Source organism: Gracilinanus agilis, chromosome 1 (assembly GCF_016433145.1).
Source record: "Gracilinanus agilis isolate LMUSP501 chromosome 1, AgileGrace, whole genome shotgun sequence".
Classification (NCBI taxonomy): domain Eukaryota; kingdom Metazoa; phylum Chordata; class Mammalia; order Didelphimorphia; family Didelphidae; genus Gracilinanus; species Gracilinanus agilis.
Window position 1 is genome coordinate 405,770,177 of NC_058130.1, and position 18,753 is coordinate 405,788,929.

The following is an 18,753-nucleotide window of genomic DNA, read 5'->3' on the forward strand; positions in this document are numbered from 1 at the left end:
GAGCCCCTGGAGGGCAGGCAGGGACTTGTCCTTTTCTGATATTTTCAGAGCTTAGCACATAGTGTTTGGTATGTAGCAGGCAAGTAATAAATATTTGCTGGTTTATCGATCAATTAATTTTCTGTATTAAAGCTGCTGTACAGCCTCTTCTACCAAAATGGAGAGAAGACTTAGCTTCTGTCGCCATACCTTTGGGATTTTTGTAGCCTCACTTAAATAGGCAGGCAGCAAAAGCCCTCACACTTATGTTAAGTTTATCTTTTAAGCTTCTTTTTGCCTACTACAGTTTAGAGGGGGGGGTCCTTAAACTAAACTCTTTTTTTGCTGTTTGTTTCCTCTTTCCTTTCCTTTTTTTCCCCTTATCTTCTATCTTAGAACCAATTCTGTGTACTGATTCCAAGGCAGAAGTGGTAAGGGGTAGGCGATGAGGATTAAATGACTTACCCAAAGTCACACAGCTAGAAGGTGTCTGAGGCCAGATTTGAACCCAGAATCTTCCATCTCTAGACCTGACTCTCTATCCATTGAACCACCTAGCTTCCCCCCTCATTCTTCATTTTCAAAGAGGATCGATGACCTCACTTGATGATGTCTTGCCTTCATTGAATTGGATTTAAGTGAGGCAAAGTTGCACCAAGTTGTTAGTCTCCATCTTTCTTTCAAAGTCATCAAAGTCTGTTCGTAAGTCAAAAGTAAGGATGACTAGCAATGGCCCAGGATGCAGTGAATGACCTTGAAGTCTTCAATGTCTGACCAAACTCTAAATACTCCACAGAGCCTGTGTCAGCCGTTGGATGGCCATTGGATGGTTCTTATCTACCATTCCAAGTGGGAGAAGTCTTCATGTGCTTGGAGCAGGCATCCCCTTAGCTACTGATGGGTTGGAGGCCTGTCTTTTATCCTCAAACTGGTTTAGCCCCTCTGCTTGGACAATTTTACCGGGTGGGGGCGGCCACTGCATATGCTCCAGCTTCTTGGAGCTGCAGGTGAGAGTTGGGTGAAAGGTGGATACCAAAGGTGGATGAGCAGCCCTGAATTCTTTTTTGAATTAGTATCTAAAATTTCTTTTAATTCTTACTTTACCTTTGGGTCATGCTAGTCTTCATCCACTTCACACCCTCCCATGGAATCCACTTGGCCGAACTGCTAGGCAATGGGGTAGAACGGTGTAAGAAAGAATCATCAAACATATTTGCTCATGACCCAATATCCTGGGTCATCAAGCCAATTGACTCCAGACTTAGATTGCAAAAGATTGGTGAAGCTTGTAACAACCTTTGTCCTTCCCACCAGCACTGAAAATCACTAACCTCAGTTCTGCCACCCTTTATGTTTTTTTCAAGCACTTAATACATTCATTATCTTTTAAAATTCTTAGAAGAGCTCTGTGAGGCCAGTAAAGAACGGATTATTATCCCCATTTTGCGGATGAAGAAAATTAGGTCATTGTGTAGCATTTCAATGATTCCAAGCTGCTCATTGCTGCAAACGCCTAACTCTTCCACATCAATATTCTCTCTGTGATGCTCTGGGGCTGCAAATTTTGGAACACCATAGCCTTAGAAGAATCAAAATTGCAGGTGACTCAAAGGACAATGGAAAAACACATGGTGGGTGTAAGCAGAATCCAGCATATTTACCCAATGATGACGCATATTCAAAAAATGGCACAAATGACATCATCAAGGACATGTCTGAATGAAAAAAAGGTGGGTGGGTCATTTAGAAAGAGAGAAGGAAAGCAGTGAATACTGCACTGGTATCCACCAAATAGCAAAAAGGAAAATAAATCAAAACAGAGGAAGGTCTCCGGGATGGAGAACTTGATAGAGTATTCATGTAGAGATGGACAAAGGAGCAGCTAGGTGTCTCAGTGGATTGAGAACCAGACCAGGAATCAGGAGGACCTGGGTTCAAATCTAGCCTCAGATACTTATTAGCTGTGTGACCCTGGGCAAGTCACTTAACCTTGTTTTCCTCAGTTTTTTCATCTATAAAATGAACTGGAGAAAAAGAATTGGCAAACCACTTTAGTATCTATGCCAGGAAAACTCCAAAGGGGTCCTGAAGAGTTGGCCACCATAAACAACAGAGTTTAGGAGGGTAACCATGAGCAGTTTGGAGACCTGGGAGATGCTTCCTGCAGAAGATGGTATCTAAACTGCATTGTAAAAGGAAGGGAAGGACTTTTAAGGTAGAGATAAGAAGGAAGTATATTCCAGTCCTGTGGAACGCCAATGCAAAGGAGCTGGAATGATCTGTGTGAGGAATGCATGTCTCAGGGCCATTCAAGTATTAAAATAAATAGAGATAAGGAACATGAAGCTTGGAGAAGCTGATTTGCCCAGAGCCCCATGGCTAGTTGGTGAGAAAGTCAGGACAAAAATAAAGTCCTCTTGACTCCTAGTTCAGCCCTTTCCATTATATCTGAAGAATTCTTCCCCCAGCAAGCTGTGTCAATGCTGGTCCTCCCCAATCTCTTCCTCACTTCCTTCCCTTCCCACCCCCTTCCAGTTCACTGCTTTAAGCCAGTGCCTCTCAGAGAAGAAGCACTGGGTCATTTGAATTGTCAGGGTACAATTTTCAAACTTGGATTTCTCTATACACTTTTGATGGGGAACATGATATCTTGAGACTGCAGCTGTTCTGATTCTAGAAATAGCTCTGAGCTCACAGAAACACTACTGCAGTTAGAGTGATGGGGGGTGGTGATGGTGGAGGGGATGGTTGCAGAGGAAACCCTAAAAGAATTTAGCCTCAGTGGCTCTGGGGAGCCCCCCAGCCACAACAAGAGGTGTCTCTGCCTGCTGCCAGGATTGGATGGAGCCACCAAAGAAATGAGAAATGAGCTGAGAAGTGTTGACTGCCCACAGAACAGACAGGCTTCTACCACCTGGCCCTGGTGTCTGGAATAGGCTAATGGGAACCTGGTTTCTTGGGTTTTCTCCACTCCTTATTTCGGCATTGGGGAGGCTACAAAACCACTCTTTGTGATCAGGCTAGGGTTAATGCTTTCTAGGAAGACCTTTCCACACTTGGCATATGTTTCCCTTTGGGGAGTCTCTTATAAACCAAAGCACTTATGTATGATCCAGGGGATTTAGCCAAAGAAAATTCTCCACCAAGAAAATACCCCACATATCCCTGCAGGCTTTGAAATTCATGGCCTTTTAGTCAATGGTAATTTTTTCCATGTGTAATGAAAAGAGCATTGGGTTCTGAGTCATCTGCCTCAACCAATTACTAGCTGTATGATTGTGGGTAAATCACTTAATTTCTATGAATCTTCATCTGTAAAGAGGGGATAATAGGGTGCTCAGTGGATTGAGAGTCAGGCTAGAAAGGGAAGGTCCTGGGTTCAAATTTGGCCCTGGACATTTCCTAGCTGTGTGGTCCTGAGCAAGTCACTTATCCCCCATTGCCTAGCCCTTACCACTCTTCTATCTTGGAATCAATACATACTATTGATTCTAAGACAGAAGGTAAAGGTTTAAAAAAAGGGGGGAGATGATGTCACTTATAGACTTTATATATATATATGTATATATATAATATGTTATAAAGAAAACACTTTGGAAGCTATTTTATGGGGCACTTTATTGGATGCTTATCAAATGTGTGCTTCATGTGTGAAGCTGGGAGGTGTAGTTAACATGGTGGATGATAGATGGTGGTTGTTCAGTCATTTCAGTTCAGCCTGACTCTTTGTGACCTCATTTGGGGTTTTCTTGGCAAAGATATTGGAGTGGTTTCATTTCCTTCAGCAGCTCATTTTAGAGATGAGGAAACTGAGGCAAACAGGGTTAAGTCACTTTTCTGTGGTCACACATCGATCTGAGGACAGATTTGAACTCGGGAAGATGAGTTTTCCTGATTCCGGTACCAGGATACAAAAATATCTTGACAAATTAGAATAATAAGTAAAATCTAGTAAGATGAATTTTATTGCAAATAAATGTAATGTCCTACACTTAGAGAGATGGGTTTCACAAGTAAGGAATGCGAGGAGTTGAGGCTATAGGACAGTTTATAGGTAAAAGACATGGATGTTTTTTTGTGTTTTGGGTGGGTTGCAAGCTTGGTATGACATAGTAGCCAAAAAAACCCCTCATGGGATCACCACCTGTCTGTAATGACTTATTTGGCAACTCCATGATTGGAAAAGGAAGTGGTCTGGTCAAGAGTAGCCCAAGGAAAAGCCTTGGCATTGTACTGGTACCACCGACCTAGTACAAAACTCACTTTACAAGTACAAGCACTTTAGACAGATCCCCAGAGGAGGACTGACAAGGAAACGTGGATCAGAAAACTTAGATCTAGAAGAGATCTTAGCAGTGAGGAGTCTCCGATGATGGAAGGAGTACTCACACCAGTAAGGTCACAGATCTACCGATGTATTGATCTCAGCCTGCATTAATAGAAGCAGAGTGCTTAAGAATAAGAGAGATCAGAGTTCCACTCTGCTCTGTCCTAGTCAGCCTTCTGGAACATTGTGTTCAATTTTGGGCACTGAACTTTCAGAAGGATGTTGACCATCTGGAGCATTGAAAGGAAAGATAACCCAGATGGCTAGAGGACTGGAGCCATGCCACTGAAGGAATTGGGTGTGTTTAGCCAGGAGAAGAGAATGATCAATGATTAGGAGGAGCTGCCTTCAAGGGAGGATGGCTGCCTTCAAGGAGATTGAGATGGAGTAGAAAGAACTTGAGGGGAGAAGATGAGAAATCAAGATTGAAGACCCCACTCTGCCGCTTACTAACTGTGTAGCCTCAGGCAAGTCAAAAACTTCTCTTAGCTCAGTTTCCTTATCTATCAGAGGGAAGTGTATGGTCAACATGGAAAGGGAAAGTCTGAGCTCAGTGATCTCAAAGGAAGCTAGGTATGTGTTATTTCCAGCTCTAACATTCTTTAATTCCATAATCTGATATAATGGTCTGTTTTACAGGCATGGGATTCAACTTCTTCCATTTGGCCCCAAAGGGCAGAACTAGGAGAAAGGACTGGAGTGTACAAAGAAGAAAATTTATTCTTGATATCAGAGAAAAAAATTCCTAATAATTAAAGCTGCCCCAAAATGGAATGGAGTGCTTTGGGATGTTGTGGTGGTTTAGTCATTTTTTGGACATCTGATTCTTTGTGACCCCGTTTATGATTTCCATAGAAAAGATACTGTCATTTCCTTCTCCTCATCTGCATAGATGAGGAAACTGAGGCAGTCAAGTGACTTGCTTAGGATCACACAGCTAGTGAGTGTCTGAGGCCAAATTTGAATTCACAAATATGAATTCCTTTTGTTGGAAGTCTTCTGTTGAAGATTGCATGGTCACTTAAATACATATTGTAGACAAATTTATTAATTTCTCTCTCCCTCTGTCTCTCTTCCCCTCCTTCTCTGTCTCTGACTGTCTGTCTTTTCCTCTCTCTCCCTCTCCTACCTTCCCTATCTCTGTCTTTCTGTATCTCCCTCTCTCTGTCTCTGTCCGTTCCTACCCCCTCTGTCTCTGTCTCTTTCTCTCTTCTTCTCTATGTCTGTCTGTCTTTCCTCCTCTCTCCTCCCCATCTCTGTCTGTCTTTGTTTCTGTCTGTCTGTCTGTCTGTCTGTCTTTTCCTCTCTCTCTGTCTGTGTCTGTGTCTGTCTGTCTGTCTGTCTTTGTCTGTCTCCCTCTCTGTCTGTCTCTCCCTCGCTTTCTCCCTCTCTGTTTCTGTCTCTATCTTTCAATCTTTTTGTGTCTGTCTGTCTGTCTCCCTCTTTGTCTTTTCTTTCTCCCTCTCTGAGTCTCTGTGTCTGTGTCTGTCTGTCTGTCTGTCTCTGTCCGTCTGTTTCTCTCTCTGTCTGTCTCTCTTTCTCTCTCTCTGTCCGTCTCTGTCTCCGGGTCTGTGTCTCGGTCTCTCTATCTCTGTCTCACTATCTCACCCAGGCTGGAAGTGCAGAAGCCACTCCCAGTCTAAGACTGATCCACATGGAAGCTTGGGCTCGGTCTTTTTTTTTTTTTTCAGCCTAGCCAGGTTTGCCCCTCCGTAGGGAGCCACATGACCCCCTCTTTCGGGGCTCGCACCCGAGTTGCTGTAGCCTTCCTGCTGCTCAGAAGTCTCCAACTCAAGAGACAGCCAACCGTAGCCTCTTCCAACAGCAGGGCTGGCAGGTGCACGCCAGCGCCATGCCCACCCGTGGAAGAGATTCTGGTCTCGATGGCCTCTGAGATGCTGGAGCTCTCCCAGCTGTAAAGTGGTATATAAATAAAGGACTCTATTAGATGAGTGGTTAGCCTTCCTCCTGCCCTCCCCCGCCCTTCCTTTTACAGACACGAGCCTCCCCGACGCTCAGTCTTTGGCCCAGAGGCTCTAAAGTGAGTTCCAGAGGCTCGTCAGTCTTAAACCCAGGGCCACGATGCCTTCATTCCGCAACGCCCCTCCCCAACAACAACCCACTTATTTTCCGTCTTAGAATCAACACTGCGTAATGTTTCCAAGGCATTAGAGGGGCGAGGGTCAGGCAGCGGGGGTGGAGTGACTTGCCCAGGGTCACGCAGTGAGGAAGTATTTGAGGCTAGATTTGAAACCAGGACCTCCCATCTCTAGGTCTGGCTCTCTATCCACTGAGCCACCTTGCTGTAACCTTTTCATTCCCCTTTTCTAGAATGCCTCCCTCCTGGGATGCCAAAGGATGGATCTGGAGACAAGAGGAGGACTCGGCATTCTTTCCTCTTCTGCTCCCTCCTCCCCATAATTCTGGAGCCCAAACCCCTGAGCAAGCAAAGGCGAAGGATGCAAGCTCTGCTCCCTCCCGCTCTCAAACAGCAAAAAGCTTTGCTGGGGACCAACTCTATCCCTGTCACTTAAACCATCTCTCCTGCTTCCTCATGGCAGGGAGGCGCACTGTTCTTTGTTCCCATCTTTTCTTCCTTCTCCTGCCCCTTCCGCCTGTCCATGTCAAACATGTGTCTCTTCTGCACCAGCAAGTTAGCGGTGGAAAAGATCAGTGGAGCCTAGTTAGGTTCCTCAGGATCAGAACTTACTATGAAAGGGAGAGGCACCCTGTGGGCACCCTACGGGGACTATTTGGACAGATTTGGGCCTAGAAAGCACACACGGACCTCTCCAGCATCGGTCCCCCTCTTATCCCAGGTCCAATCAGTCTTTTAATCCTTTTAAAAATACAAAGTTGAATTCTTTCCTAGTATTTCTAGCTCATAGAATATATCTATAGATCCACACAGGCCGGGCTTTTCCATTCACCAAAAAGAATATTAAAAACAAGATTTTCTGTGGTATAAGCAATACATCTCTTATTTTACAACATGACAGACAGGGAAATGTATTACACAATAATGTATGTACAATCTATATCATATTACTTGTTTTTTTAAGGAGGGGAGGGATGAAAGGTGAGAGGGAGGGGAAAAAAGAGATTTTACATGACATTTATCAGGAGGAGCCTTTTAAGTTTCATTTTTCATTTTTTTATTGATTAATTTAGAATATTTTTCCATGGTTACATGACTCATGTTCTTTCCCTCCCTTCCATAGCCAAAGAGCAATTCTACTGGGTTTTACATGTGTCATTGATCAAAACCTATTTCCATATTCCTTTTAACTTTCAGATGGTCTCTAATTTGAATTTCAGTTTATCCAAAAGAAGGCCCATTCAGTTTATAATTTTCTAATGCTAATAGCTAATGTGAGAATTTGTATATTTAGACTTATGTATATTGCATTATTATGTATATATTATTATACAGATTATTATTTTATGCTACATTATTAGTCTTCTTTATAATCCCATGTATTTTATTTTATGTATTTAAACGTATTAGTCTGATTAGGACATAGTCTTCACCAGGGTGTCCAAAAAATACATGAAAAAAGCTCAAACTAAATGATCTTCAAGGGCTTTTCTGCTCTGAAATTCTGGGATTCTACGAAATCCCAGGATAGGAAAATGAATCTCTTCCTTGGAACCTGAGGGAGGAGAGTAGGGCAACGAGTAGGAAGGACATTAGCAGTAAACAAATGGAACTTATTACTATGAGGGGCAGAAACTGGTTCTGAAAAGGATTAAGACAAATTCCTGGGTCATCCATTCCCCAATGGTTTATTTTATTTATTTTAAAATCCTAACCTTGCATCTTAGAATCAATACTGTGAATTGATTCCAAGGCAGAAGAGCAGTAAGGGCTAGGCAATGGGGGGTAAGTGACTTGCCCAGGGTCACACAGCCAAGACGAGACTGAGGCCAGATTTCAATCCAGAGCCTCCTGTCTCTGGACCTGGCTTTCAATTCACTGAGTCACCTAGCTGACTCTTCCTAGTGGTTTATTCAAGGAACTCTTGAGATAGGACTTTGTCATCTTCATCTCCCGGTCTCCAAAGCCCCCAGCATAATGCCTTGTACATGATAGCTAGTTAATTAGCATTTACTCAGAGACCGAAGAAACAAATGTAACGCAGTACCAGATTTTGTGGTGCAGAAAATAATTTTGTAGAAGTTTGGAGAAGAGGGATATAGGTAGGCTGGATAAAGAGGCATTGGGTGGATAGCATGGTTCATAGAGGAAATAAGACTTGAGCCAAAGGAATTGAGGAAGGAAACCTAAAGCAAAGGAGGACCCTAGATTTAGAGGTGGCTGGGACCTGCAAGGTTATCTAGCTCAACCCTCTAATTTTATGGCTATGGAAACAGGTTGAGAGACTTGATGACTTGACCAAGATTATATAAGGTCTCAAGTGGTGTAAGGACTTCAAGTCATGGTTCTCTCACTTAGTAGCTATGTGACTATCAAGTCATTTCAATTTAATGAGTTTTAAGTTTATGATGCTTGTATCCTCATCAATGAAATGGACCTAATACTTCCATTCATGACCTCACAGGATTGTTGTGATTTTCCAATGAGATTAAAAAAATGGGAAAACTTGTGTGAAAGATTCCAAGGTCACATTTTGGGAAACTTTAGTGCAGTTCATGTCTCATGTCCCCTACCAGAAAATATGGGAAATCTCTCCACTGTATGAACTCTGTCTTTGCAAGCACTGGTAGAGGAGAAAAAAGTTGTATTATAAGAAGAACACTGTAAATTCTAAGACAGCATTCTGTGGCAGAAAGAAAAATGGTATGTCTGAGGAACTGGATTCAAATATTCTGTGTGATCTTGGACAAGTCCTTCAATTTCTCGGGCTTCAGGTTCCCCATCTGTAAAATAAAGGGGTTGGTCTAGATAACATTTATTTATTTATTCATCCATCCATCCATCCATCCATCCATTTATTTATTTTTGTGCTTGTTTGTTTATTTATTTTCCAAGATCAAAGTCAAATTTCTTTTTCTTTTGAAAAATTCTCTTTAATAAATTGATTTAGAATATTTTTCTATGGTTACATGATTCATGTTCTTTCCCTCCCTTCCCCCACCAGCCAATGAGTAATTCCAATGGGCTTTACGTGTGTCATTGATCAAGACCTATTTCCATATTATTAATATTTGCACTAGGTCGCTTAGAGTCTACATCCCCAATCATATTCCCATCGAACCACGTGATTAAGCAAGTGTTTCTAGAGGATATTTAAAGTCAGTTCTAGTTCTTGTTTAGTTCTTATCACAGATGAATCTAAAGTGTTTTCCTCCAAAGCCCTTAAAGTCTCATGGTGAGCACCTCACAGTGTTCCTCAAGCACTCTGTGGATCGTCTGCAACTCTTCTCACTAGATTTTTTGCTCTCAGTCTGATCCAGCTTTCTTCGCCATGAATCAGTCTTATTTTTGGTTTCTCTTTCAGCCAACTTCCTTGTCCCCAGGATGCTGCCTCACTTTTCTCCCTGCTTATCTCAGGTCCTTATGGCTATATCTTTTGGAGACATAGCATGGGGCAAGGGGCTACAGAAAGGAGAGAGACACTGACAAACCATTTTTCAACTCTGTACCAAATCTCCTTCCTTCCTGGTGTTCATAGTCTTTCAAGTCTGAGGGGTCAAAAAGGAAGATCAGAATTCATTCAACTTGGCTATCTCTGTAAAGCACTTTGTGACAAAGTAAGCTATTTAAATCAAATGAAAGATGGAGAGGAGGGTGAGGGGCCATTGGCTTGGACGTAGGGGATGAATTAGTATATCCAGAGTCATGAGAAGAATGGCTTGAGTGGAGCAGAATTAGGGAAAGTACAAGTAAAAGGTAAAAACAAGTAGAAAGAGATATTTCATTTAAAATAACTAGACAATTTAAAACATACTAGAGTCTACCTTCCAAGACAAACTGAGGAAGCATATGAACACAATTACAAAACACTTTTCAGACAAATAAAGTCAGATCTAAACAATTGGAAAGGTGTTCATTGATCATGGAGAGGCTGAGCCAATATAATAAAAATAATAATTCTGCCTAAATTAATTTACCTGTTCAGTGCCATACCAATCAAAGTACAAAAAATTATTCTATGGAGCTAGAAAAAATAATAACAAAACTCATCTGGATTGATTTTTAAAAAGTGAAGAAAGGTGACCTAGTTGTACCAGATCTCAGACTATATATAAAACTATAATCATCAAAACAAGCTGGAACTGGCTAAGAAAGTGTATCAGATCAGTGGAACAGATTAGGATCACAATACACAGTAGTAAATGACTATAGTACTCTAGTGTTTGATAAACCCAAAGACCCAGTTTTGGGATAAGACTATTTGACAAAAACTGCTGGGAAAGATGGAAAGCAGTATGGAAGAAACTAGGTGTAGACTAACATCCATACCATATACCAAGATAATGTCAAAATGGGTACATGATTTAGAGATAAAGGGTAATACCATAAGCAAATCAGGGGAGCATGGAATAGTTTACCTGTCAAATCTATGGCTCGGGGAAGAATTTATGGCAAAACCAAAAATAGAGAGCATTATGGGATATAAAATGGATAATTCTGATGACATTAAATTTAAAAGTTTTGGTACAAACAAAAACAATACAACCAAGATTAGAAGGAAATCAGAAAGTTGGGGGAAATTTTTTTACAGCAAGTGTCTCTGATAAAGACCTCATTTCTTAAATTTTAATTCTCAAATCATAAGAATATAAGTCATTCATCCATTAATAAATGGTCAAAGAATATGAACAGATAGTTTTCAGACAGAGAAATCAAAGCTATCTATATAATAATATAAAGATGTTCTAAATCATTATTGGTTAGAGAAATACAAATTAAAACAACTCTGAGGTACTACCTCACACTTATCAGATTAACTAATATGACAGAAAAGGAAAATTATTCATGGTAGTGAGGATGTGGGAAAATTGGGACACTAATACACTGCAGTTGGAGTTGTGAACTGATACAAGCATTCTGGAGAGCAATCTGGAACTAAGTCCCAAGGACTATAAAATTGTACATATGTTTTGAGCCCACAGCATCCCTACTAGGTCTGTATCCCAAAGAATAAAAAAAGGGGAGAGGATCTATTTTTACAAAAGTGTTTATAGCAACTCTTTTAGTAGTGGCAAAAGAGTTGGAAATTGAATGGATGTCCACCAATTGGGAAATGGCTGAACAAATTGCAGCATATGATTGAAACGGAATATTTCATTGTGCTATAAGAAATGATGAGTAGGATGATTTCTGAAAGATCTGGGAAAACTTACACAAATGGATGCAAAGTGAAGTGTGCATAACCAGGAGAAATTATATATAAACAACAACATTATAATGATGATCAGCTGTGAATGACTTAGCTATTCTGATCAAGACAATGGCCCAAGACAATTCCAAAGAACTTTTGATGAAAAATGCTCTTCATCTCCAGAGAGAAAACTGATGTACTCTGAATGTAGATTGAAGCATACATTTTTTCACTTTATTTTACTTGCTTTTTTTGGCAACATAGCTAATATGGAAATATATTTTATCACGATTTCACATATTTAATTGTATCATATTGCTTGCCTTTTTAATTGGTGGGGGAGGTACTGAAAGGAGGGAGAGAATTTGGAACTCAAGCTTAAAAAAAATGAACACTAAGCAAGATAACCGTGAAGGACTCAGGATCAAAATACTATCCACAACCAAAGAAGGAACTGTTGGAATCTGAGTGCAGAGCAAAGCATGTAATCTTCCATTTTATTTCCTTCATGTCATTTTTATTGTATGTGTGATATGTGCCTTCAATAGGACATGAAGCAATATGGAAATATGTATTGGATGAAAGTACTGGTAGAACCTACATCAGATTATTTGCTGCCAGAGGGAGTGGGGAGAGGAAGGGAAGGAGAAAGAGAATCCAGGGATAGCTGGGTAGCTCAGTGGATTGAGAGCCAGATGGGAGGTCCTAGGTTCAAATATGGCCTCAGACACTGCCTAGCTGTGTGACCCTGGGCAAGTCACTTGACCCCCATTGCCTACCCTTTCCACTCTTCTGCCTTGGAGACCATACACAGTATTGATTCCGAGACAGAAGGTAAGGGTTTAAAAAAGAAAAAACAAAAAAGAAAATCCAAATTCTAAAATGTCAGAAAACAATTATCAAAAATTGTTTCTACATGTAACTGAAGAAAGAAATATATATTACAAATGAATGCTAAAAATAAATATATAATATACATTTCTCTTTAAAAGATTATATAGGACTTTGAATGCTGGGGAAGCAATTTTGACCTACCTCTATCTGCTTTTTCCATCCCCCACCCCACAAGCTTGGCCCCTGATGCTTATTGATGGAGAACAAGTAGGCAAAAATCTTCCTTAGATGATTTGGACAGCACCTTTGGTTCTGCTTCCTAATCTATAGATCTGAGAAGAATCAAGGGGGCTGTAAGGTTTATTTAATGTCAGTTGGCATTTATACTCTGTATATAATAATACTTAAAAGTTGCTTGACCTGCTACTGTTAGAGAGTCTGTTAGGTGAGTTTTACTGGCAGCTCTTATCCTCTTGGTGTGAGAAGTGCAATGTGTATGGAGCAAAGACAATGCCCAGAAAACTGACCAACACCAGTCTGGGGAAGAAATTCTCTTCCATTCTGTAAGTACTGATGGAACATTTGCTCTGTGTTCAGACCAATGCTAGCTACTTAATAAACATATGAACAACATACTTTTCAAGATATATTTTTTTAAACATCTATTACCTTCTTGGATCTTCATAATACAATCCTGAAAGAGAGAGCATGGTGAATTATTATCTTTATTTTACAAATGAGAAAATTGAGGCTGAGAGAAGTGAATGATTCAAGGTCACACAGTTAATAGGAGATAGGCCTGACAATCTAATTGGATTTTAAGGCTAAAGTATAAAGGATAATAATAATAATAATAATAATAACTGATATTCATGTATCATTTTCAAGTTTGCAAGGTCTATTAATCATATTATCTCATTTGAGCCTAAAAACAGTCCTAGGGAGGAGCAGTTTGATGGCATAGTGGATTGAGAGCCAGGTCTAGAGAAGGGAGGTCCTGGGTTCAAACTGGCTTCAGACACTTCCTAGCTGTGTGACTCTGGGCAAGTCACTTAATCCCTGTTGTCTTGTACCTGATAAAACGCTATTCTAAGACAGAAGGTAAGGGTTTAACACAGTGGAATTGTGCATTAGCTAAGGGGGGGGGAGTTGGGAGGTTTGAGAGAGAGGGAAAGAGCATGAAACATGTAACTAGGGAAAAATATTCAAAATAAAAATTAAAAAAAAAAGAAAAAAGAAGGTAAGGGTTTAAAAACACAAACAAAATAGTCCTATTATATGGGTACATAGTGATTTTCCTAAAGCTCAGTTTTTACCTTTCATTTCCTTACTTAATAAACTCCAACGGCAATCTATTACCTCCAGAATCAAATATAATGACCTCTGCTTTTTTAAAGTCCTATACACCTGGGTTCCTACCTATCTTTGTCATTTTTTTACATTCCACACACTCAGAGGTCTAGCCATATTGACTTATGCTTCTCATACACGATGCTCCAGCTTGTCTCTGCCCTGACTGTCCTCCATTCCCAGTCTGGAAAATTCTCCCTACCATCTCCACCTTTTCTTTAAAACAAAACAAAACTCCTTACCTTTTGCCTTAGAATCAGTGCTAAGTATCTATTCCAGGGCAGAAGAATGTTAAGGGTTAGGCAGTTGGGGTTAAGTGACTTTCCCAGGATCATAGGTTTAAGAAGTGTCTGAGACCAGATTTGACTATAGGATCTCCCATCTCTAGCTTTGGCTCTCAGACCACTGAGTCACCTAATTGCCCTTTAGCTCTACTTTTTGCACCTTCTGGATTCCTCTAGTCTCATTTCAAGGTCCATTTTCTCCAGTATTTTCCCAGGGGCCAATGTCTTCCCTTCCAAGGTTACCCTCCAACGATTCCGTATTTATATTGAATATACTTTTGGTGCAAATGTGCCATTTCCCCCTTTAGAATGTACACTCCACGAGGGCAGAGTTTATTTTGGCTTTGGTATCTCTGGTGCTTAGCTCAATGGCTGTCACATAATAAATGCTTGTTAATGGACTGACTGGTCACTGCCTTGCCCATGGTCACACAAATGGTGTCGGGAGGGGAAACTTGAACCCAGATTTTCCTGATTCAGGTGGATGGCTCTATTTCCAATACTTCATTTTGACTGCCGGGAATATTGTTAAAGACTGACCCCTAACCAAGACCCGTAGAGAGTGCCAGTGGCCACTCAGTTTAGAGCGATGATTGATTGAGAGTGCCTCAGGGTCCAAAGGCCGGACATCCTCTTTTTGGAACCCTTCCCCCTCTCTCCGTGATCAGTCCAGCCCTCAGGCTTGCACAGAGGCTGCTGTAGGCTGGCTGCCAGAATCTGGTGCCAGCTCCAGGCTTGGGCGAGCGGCTGCTTATTTAAGACTGAAGTCTCTGGCACCATCTGGGTCTGCATCCGCATTTTGCCGGCTCTTCTTGCTGTATGAAGGGCCATGGACTCAGCTCTGATTGACGCTTGGGCTCGTTACCCTGCTGAGGAGAGCGAGGAAACGTGCTTCCACGGAGCTCTGCCGCTCAGCCTCCCACCTATGTTTGTGATTGGGGGTAGGTGGATCTGGAGGTAATGGGTCTGGAGTCAGGAAGATCCGAGTTTAAATCCAGCCTCAGACACTTCACTAGCTCTGTGACTCCCGGCAAGTCACTTAACCTCTGTTTGCCTCAGTTTCCTCATCTTTCAAGTGGGGATGATAGAATCTTCCAGAGTCAAATGAGATAATAATGGAAGAGGGCAGAGCACAGTGCCCAGCACAAAGAAAGAGCCATACAAATGTTAGTTGTATATTATTTCCTATACTTTTCAGTGTTTTCAATAGGAATGGATGCTGTATTTTGTCAAAGGCTTTTTCAGCATCTATTGAGATAATCATGTGATTTTTGTTTGTTAGACTGTTGATATGGTCAATTATGTGGATGGTTTTCCTAATGTTGAACCAACCTTGCATTCCTGGTTTAAATCCCACTTGATCTTGGTGAATGATTTTCTTAATTACTTGCTGGAGTCTCTTTGCTAGTATTCTATTTAAGATTTTTGCATCTATGTTCATTAGGGAGATTGGTCTGTAGTTTTCTTTCTCTGTTTTTGGGCTACCTGCTGTATATTATTTCAACTAAAATTACAGAAGTAACTGAGTAGTAGAGTGATCTCTGGCTTGCAAAGATCTCTGAAAATCACTCAGAAGGAATAAGAAGCAGAGGGTCCCAACGCTAATTTGGGGAAGTCCTTTGCCTGTCCTCCATTTATTTTCACAGATGCCATGGACTTCTTGTTGTTCATTTGTTTCAAATATGTCTGAATCTATGTGACACCCTTATGGACTTTTCTTGGCAAAGATACTGGAGTGTATTTTTGCCATTTTCTATTCCAGATCATTTTCTAGAAGAGGAAATTGAGGCTAAAAGGGTTGAGTGACTTGCTCGGGGTCACACAGCCAGTAAGTGACTGAGGCTGGATTTGAATTCAGATTTTCCTGATTCTAGGCCCAGTTCTCTATTCAATGCACCACCCAGAAATCTATGCTATAGATTGGTTCCCAAACTTTTTTGGCCTACCACCCCCTTTCCAGAAAAAATATTACTTAGCCCCATGGAAATTAATTTTTTAAAAATTTTAATAGCAATTAATAGGAAAGATAAATGCACCTGTGGCCATCACAGCCTTCCTGGATCGATGCAGCACCCACCAAGGGGTGGTGGCACCCACTTTGGGAATCACTGATATAGACTAATGAACATCAATAAATACATTAATTGGTCACAGAATATATATTTATAAATAGGTACCACTCATGAATGGCAAAGTATTTTCTTTTCTTTTTTAAAACCCTTACCTTCCATCTTAGAACCAAGGCAGAATATTAGTAAGGGCTGGGCAATGGGGATTAAGGGACTTGCCCAGGGTCACACAGGTAGGAAGTGTCTGAGGCCAGATTTGAACCCAGGACCTCCCGTTTCTAGGTTTGGCTCTCAATCCACTTGAGAACTTTTTTATGTATCATCTAATTTGCTTTTCCCAGGAAACCTGTGATATTAAGTAACACAGGGATTATGATCCTATTTTATAAATGAGGAAAGTTAGGCAGAAACATATATATATATATAAAATATTTAAAATATTGTATGACATCAAGATGATCAGGGCTAGAGCTGGGGGTTAGAGGTCATCTAGTCCAACCAAGGTCATAGAATTATCCAGTGTCAGGGGCAGAATTCAAACCCAGGACTCTCCTGACCCTCCAGCTGGCAGTCTTTTCATACCTCACTCCCTCTCGGTACATGAATAAGTTTATGCACATGAAGCAACAGATTTAATCTATTCGAATGTTTGTTTTCTTCAGTGTGTTGTCATGGAAATATGTTTGTTCTAGGACTAGAAGACCAGGTTTCATATTCTAGCTGGGGCATGAACTGGCTAACTCACTCACTCACACTCTCTCTCTCTCTCTCTCTCTCTCTCTCTCTCTCTCTCTCTCTCTTTTTCTCTCTTTCTCTCTCTCCCCTCTTCTCCTTCTCCCTCTCCTTCTTCCTCTCCCTTTCCCTCTTCCTTTCCCTCTCCCTTACTCCTCCTCCATTTCTTTTTTTTTTTTGAATTCTTTTTAACTCTTACCTTCTGTTTTAAAACTAAACTAAACATGACTTCCAAGGCAGAAGAACAGTAAAGGCTGGGTAATGGGAGTTAAGTGACTTGCCCAGGATCACAGAGTTAAGAAGTATCTAAAGTTAAGTTTGAACCCAGGATCTCCTGTCTCCAGGTCTGGCTCTTTATCCACTGAACCACCTAGTTAATCCATGGCATATAACTTTCAATTCAATTCAACAAATTTTTATTAAGCACCTGCTGTGTGTACTAAGAAAAATAAATAAATCAGTCCCTGCCTCCCAAGAGATTCCGTTCTGCTTGGGAGAGGGGAAGAAGGGGAGGCTCAAGGTCTAATAAATACACAGATAAATGAATAGAAGGTAATTGGAGGAGCTGGGGAGTGCCAACAATTGGAGGAAAGAGAGAAGCAAAAGAAGCTTTCCCTAATGGACTGAAGGGAGTTGAATTAAATCAGATCTGAACACCTTTCTTGCTCTGACATTCAGAGACCTGCCTATGATAATCTGTAAACTGCTGGTGGATGCTTCACATTCCTTTGCCAGAGAATAGAGGCTTTTGTGTAATTGTAAGAGCAATTTAAAATTAATTTCAATTCAAGAAGCATTTAATAAATATTGCATGCAATGGTACTTGATATACAAAGACAAAAATAAATACTCTGGCCCTCAAAGAGCTTACATTCTATATATTTGGAGATTGGGAGGATAACATATATACAGATAAGTAAGCAAAAATACATGAAAATAATTATAAGAGGCAGCCAGGTGGCTCTGTGGAATGGAGAGCCAGGCATGCCGACGGAGGTGTTGGGTTAAATGTGGCCTCAGACACTTCCTAACTTCATGACCCTGAGCAAGTCCCTTAACCTCAGTTACCTAACTCATACTGCTCTTCTGTCTTAGAAATGAGTCTTAGTACCAATTCTAAAGCAGAAGGTAAATTTTTTAAATCATAAAATAATAGAGCAGGGGGACCTAACATCTGGGGGGAATTATTAAAGGCCTCTTGTAGGAGGTGGCACATGAGCTCAGCTAAGAATGGTGATCAGAATTTGAAGAGAAAGGGGAGAGAAGAGAACATTCTTACCCTTTGGGGAGGGGCAAGCCAATACCAGTTTAGAAGAGAAATCCATCTGGTTGGGATTTTCATTCCTATTGAGGTGTAGGTGCTGGTGTGGAGAGCTTTTCCAGAGGGCAGAGCTCTGTAAGGGGTGGCTTTGGGGGTGGGGTAGAAGGGGTTGAAGTTGGGTTTTGGGTGGGCAGAGCACTGTAAAAGGCAGAAAACCAGAACTCAAGGCACTGAAGACAGACTTGAGGTTCACAATCCAGCCTTGAGTAAATGCTGTTACTGGTGGTCATGGGAAATCAGGAGGAACACCTGAAAATACAGAAATGGGTCTTCAGCCTTCTGGCCACCTCTGACCCCTTTGGACCAAAGCTGCCCTTAAACTGGAACACGGATGTGACTTGTTTCAGTCTAATGATGACAAACTCCAGGGGAGATGGAGGCCCCGGAATGAGAGAGCCCTAGATAACTGACAATTGAAATGATCCATCCCTGATATTGTGGAATATAGGGTCCCCCTGGGGCTAACTTTTAAAGTTTTTCTATGTTTACTTGATCTTGACTTCAGTGCCTTCATGACTAACATGAGAATGCCAAAAGTGGTAAAGGAGGGAGCCCCTAAGGCTGCTTT

At 41.1% G+C, this 18,753-nt stretch overlaps 1 protein-coding gene across 3 annotated transcripts in view; it reads left to right on the top strand.

Moving 5' to 3' along the window:
* ST8SIA5 (ST8 alpha-N-acetyl-neuraminide alpha-2,8-sialyltransferase 5) overlaps positions 1 to 18,753 on the top strand; it is a 120,459-nt gene that overhangs the window by 59,888 nt on the left and 41,818 nt on the right. The gene's annotated exons all lie outside the window — the stretch shown is intronic.